Genomic DNA, 5,699 nt, shown 5'->3' with positions numbered 1-5,699 from the left:
AAAACAAACAAACAAACAAACAAACAAACAAACAAACAAACAAACAAACAAACAAACAAACAAACAAACAAACAAACAAATACTTAAGTACTATTACGAAGTGTACTTACAATACACCTCTCTGACGACAGCTTTTGCACAAGTTTGTATAATTGCAAATGTGTTTCTAATCCACAAACCAATAATCTGTATGTACTGTATGTATGCAATAGATGCTGATCATGGGTTTGTGACTGTGAGGAGCTGAGGGCATGAAGAAAGTCTCAAAACTGCATGAACACTATTGTGCTCATGTAACCCAATCTTCACACATCACTCCATTCAGACATTTAAATTTAACAATGTGTATGCACAAACATTTAGAATGTGAAACCCATCACATGTGAGAATATAGGGGAGAAAAAAATTATATACCCAAGCTTACACACAAATTGTTACACATACAGAATTTGTAATTTGTCTAACATATTTATGTTAACCATGAGATAAATATTTATCCATTGCTCAATGCCCAAGTTGAACCTGTTATCTTTCTTTTAGATAAACTTCAGTTCCTTTCTTATGTTGCTTGAAGCCTTGTCACACTATAATTTAATATTTAATTTATTATATAATATACATATATTAATATATTTTAGACAATTTATGCCAGTTTATGATTTTTATGTCTAAATTACTAATAAAAGTTGTATATTTCATCAGTTTGTTAGCATTAGACAGTATGTACATGCCTTAAAGAGGCTTCCAGTTGATTTCTAATTTTTTAATGTAAGATGCCTTTCAATGTTCATAATGTTCTAACATTATAGTGTGACAGGGCCTTTAGTTAGGAAGTCTGTAGCGTTAGCCTTTGACTTTTTTTGAATGATTTGTTTATGAGTGATGTTTATGTGTCTGAGAAAGTGAAGACATTAAGTAAGTGGCTGCATTATGATGCTGATTAAGGACAGGAGTAAAACAAACTTTGAGTTTGACATTTATTTTGGAGTTTGATACTAAATCATCTTGGTTAAATTGGGAAATGTCCAAATTTGTGTTTGAATGCAATGTTGACAACATGTTAGGCTAGACAGGGGATCAAGTGTATCTTAGTGTTTTGGTTACCATGGAAAAAAGAAAAAGTTTCTGATGTTTATTTCTGATGTTGAAGGGTCTTCAAATAACCTCTTCTGTTTTAGCGCTGAAAAAACAAAACAAAACAAAAAAATAACCCATTGTTTTAATATGTGATATCAAAATCTTTTGACTAAGCGTTCTTAAATGTTACAAGCCTGAAGTGAAAAGTAATGGGTAATTTTTACTCTAACCAGGTGGAAAATAAAATAAAAAAACACATTGATGATTTAAAATTTGCTGCTATGAAGATTGCAGCTTAGTGTCTTCTGTTAACTGGGTCTTAGTCTTTTTTAAGCCGACACCTGGAGGCTTACTGTTCTCTGGTTGTCTGTGTGTTAGTGGGTGCAAAATTCCATTGATCACACTGTATTGGGGTCACTGTATCTCCTGATCGGAGCTGTTGATTTCAGTCCAAATTAACAAGATAATTGTTTTAGGCCCATCGGAGGTCTGGAAACATTTTGGAGTCAAAGGTCAAAGCTGAAGGTCAGGTAAAGTGCAGTGGTGGATGCTGGTCTTTCAAGGAGAGGAAACTCAAGTTTCAGCCTACATAATAAAATGTGTGGGTTGTAAATTCTACCCTCCGTTCCTGTTGAAGAAAACGAACTGTGACCCTGTCACAGATCATTTTTTTAGTTTATAGTATTTATTAATTTCATTTTAAAAACAAAACATTACATACAACAAAACAATACAAATAAAATAAAATGAAAGGCAGCAGAAGAAGAAAAAGATCTTGATATCTGCTCCTATTTACAAAAAAATATTAATTTCAAACAATAAACCAAATAATAAAACAAAACAAAAAATTCAACTCCTCAAACAGTGACTCATACAAATACAAATTAAACAATTTCATATTTCTTTGACAATTTTGCTTTGATGATTTTTAAAGGAATTAATTGATCCAATTCTTTTATAATCATTTTCCAGATTATTCTTCAGTCTTTTACAGCAGCCAGCTCACTTTGTTATACCAGGACAGCTGAAAAGACCTGTTATTTCCCTACTGTGGGATCAATAAAAATGATTTTTTTTTTAATCTTATGTTTCCCCACCTTGTGCACCAAATTAATCTGAGGAGTTGATCAGCCCTGCTGTTTAACTCTAAGTTTTTCTTTGTAAATAAGACTGTATCAAATGGCTTCACCAATATCCGGTCCACAACATTCAAACTCTCTGCCATTATGTGCAGCTTGCTACCTAGCTAACTCGCTTGCTGGGACTGGAGCAAGAGTGAAGTGTGTCCTCCTTTGAGTGATTTATGACGGCGGAGGAGCTCAGCTGGACAGAAACTGTGATAGACATCAGAAAGAGTGATAAAAGTTTGTCTCCAAACACAAGCAGATACAATAAAACCCACCAGAAATAAAAACTCGATTTGTTGCTAGTCATTTTTAACAAAGAAAATGCCGTTAAGAGGATTAGGAAAGTCTCCGGTTCAGCTCAGAACAGAAACTAAACTAAAAACTGCCACTGAATGTTTACACCAAAAGATCTCTGATTCTCTCATTTTGCTGTCAATCAAAAAAGGATTCAGGCTCAGACAGAATCTCATGCAGAATCTGGGCGTCCGAAGCCGTCCACTGCTCCATAGACCCACAGAGACACTGAGCATCCGGGGTCGGGACAAAGCCCAGCATTTATCCAATGACTCGTCTCATTTCTCTGCATTTTTTTGCTTCACTATTGAAGTCTGTGGACGCTCAGCGTCTGACTGTTTAAAGCACTGTGAAGCTGAGGGAATGAGGGAGAGGAAAGCTGCATCGTTACCAGTGATAAGAAGATGATTCTGAACAAAAGTTGAGCACGTTATAGCACATATTTAGTCAATGACATGAACACACAACAGTGTATATTTGGTCACTTATTTTTTTTACATTTTAGGGGAAGCTGAGCTTCCCTTGCAGTCTTAGAGCAATCGCCTCTGGTAAAGTGATACCTAGTGCTTTCAATGCAGACAAGTCTAGAGCAGGCAGAGGCCTACCAGTCGATGCTTTGGCGTCAAGTACTTTGTTTACTTTTGTTAGGATGAATCATAATCCTGCTACTTTTTCAGGCTGTTCAGATAATTTTAACTTTGCAGGCTAAGTGTGGCACAGAGAGAGAGGAGGTGTGGAGATATCATCTTCATCATCATCATCATCACTTTATTTATATAGCACATTAAAAAAACAGTGTTGACCAAAGTGCGTCACAGACACAATACAGTAAAACATACAATAAGCTAAAAACAAATAAAAGACACAAATTACAAATTCCTGAGGTAGCTCAAACTGAATTTGAATTAAAAGCCAGTGTTAAAAAGTGAGTTTTTAAGTCAGATTTAAAAGACTGAACAGACTCTGCACAACGGATCTCAAGAGGCAAGTTGTTCCAGAGTCTGGGGACCGCCACAGCAAAAGCCCGTTCCCCTCTACGCTTTAGTTTTACCTTTGGCTGCACTAAAAGCATCTGATTAGAAGATCTCAGTTCTCTGTGTGGGGTATAAAAGTGCAACAGGGCCAATAAATAACTGGGTGCGAGACCATGTGAAACTTTAAACACAAGTAAAAGAATCTTAAAATCAGTACAAAATCGAACAGGCAGCCAGTGCAAGTCGGATAAAACAGGAGTGATGTGGTCCTGCCTTCTAGAACCTGTTAAAAGACTTGCAGCAGCGTTCTGGACTAACTGCAAGCGATGGACAGATGATTGTTCCAAATCAACTGTAGCATTTTCCAGCATAGAAATCATCATTTCTGATTAGATTTCACTTGTTCCTCTGACGATACAGAGGAGGAAGAAAAACCCCACTCTGACTTCAGACTATTTAAGGATTTTGCATGGAACTTCCTTTGTGGCTCGAATTAACATCTCTCACACAAACTCCCACCAGACGTCCTGACGCCTTACAGTTAATAGATAAGAACTGCCACATTCTTGAAACCCCCACAAGTTTCCAGTGACCATAAGGACTGTCTGTTTGTAACTCTTCAAAGGGACCATAAATCCCTTTCACCAAATCTTTTCAAGTGACTGAGAACAAAGAAATCTACATTCTTCATTAAATATGAAAAAAGAAGAAAAGATAAAGGAATCTGTGTATCTAATGTTTTCTGTCTTATTGCAAAGAATGCCATCTAATCCATTTTCTTACAGAAAGGAACTAAAAAGACCATAAAAGATCTACTAAGTTTTGCTTAGTTAACTATTCAATTGCTGTGTGTATTGTGTTTATTTGTTTACAGATGGACTCCTGAAGAAGATGTTTCTTTTATTTCATGATTTTAAACAGTGTGTTTGTTTACATATATGTTTAATCCTTAGAAACTTAGGACTTGAATTTTAATAATTAACTGTGACAATTTTATCCCTGAGCCAAAGCCCAGATATATTCTCTCTTCCTTTAATTAGATGCGAGATAATCAAACTAAAACCCTCCATTGGCCAACTAACAACTTAACTCCGCCCAAAACAGAGGTTTTAAAAAGCTTAGCGCACTCCCAATCTCTGACACACAGAGAGAGTTTGAAATCAGTTAAAGTTGTCAGTTTCCAGAAGCTCAGCAGAGGCCCTGCCTGCCAGCCCTTCCCCCATGGGCTGGACAGGATGGTGGCCCTTCTGCATCTCCCGCTGGTTTAACATACAGCCACCGTTTAATATCGAATCTACACCTGAGTTTGATTTTATAGAAGTTAAATAAGCTAATTGTAATTCATGCGTCGTTTTAGTTCATTTTCTCTACAAAGTTGAAATCAAATTAAGAAGTCTTGCAGCTGCCTAAAAAGACCGGATCATGTTGTCACCAGGGAGTGACCCCTTTCTCTGACCACAGGACCAGTCGAGTTTTACAGGCAAACCGCCTGACATCCAGCTTGCATGAAGAGCCTACCTGGGAAACGACCCCCAGAGATGACCTTCAATCGCTGACCCCTCCTGGTACCCACATGGTGGAAACAAAAGGGTAAAAGTGAACATTTGTCCTGGTGACCAACAGGTGCTCAGACGTAATTTGATTCTTATCTTTGTATGAGATTTAATAAACTATACGATTTTTCTACCTAATTTAACTAAGATCTCTTAGTTAAATCCTCAGCTAAAGCAAAGCTCACCTCACCTCGTTCCAAGCCTCAAAATCCATCTTTTAGTGATTATTTTATTTTATTTTATTTTTTTGTTATTCACTCATTGCTCAAATATCTCTGTGTTCTTCTGGTTCAGAATGTCATCATTTCACACTCGCCATAGCTGTAAATACATTTAATCTGTAAATAAATGACCCGTGGAGAACTGGTCAATACGAGACAATGTCTAATTTTTGTGCCTTAATAAGGTTTTATTGGTTTGGATAAGAAAAGAACTCATCAGACAATTTTGGGTAGATTTATTGTGAGACTGATCACAGTAAAGTTACAGTTTTTTCTTCTCTTTCCTGTGTACAAATAACAAAGAAAAGGGAAGTGGTGCCTCGAGGTTAGATAATTTGTTTATTTAAATAATTCACAAATTATTCATTCTAGAATATACCCAAATTAACCCTACACAATATATAAAGAGTTGCAATAGTCCAGCCTAGACGTAATAAAAGCATGGATAAGAGT

The sequence above is a fragment of the Austrofundulus limnaeus genome, unplaced genomic scaffold (genome assembly GCF_001266775.1).
Source record: "Austrofundulus limnaeus strain Quisiro unplaced genomic scaffold, Austrofundulus_limnaeus-1.0 Scaffold744, whole genome shotgun sequence".
Classification (NCBI taxonomy): Eukaryota; Metazoa; Chordata; class Actinopteri; order Cyprinodontiformes; family Rivulidae; genus Austrofundulus; species Austrofundulus limnaeus.
This window is presented reverse-complemented; position numbering follows the sequence as displayed.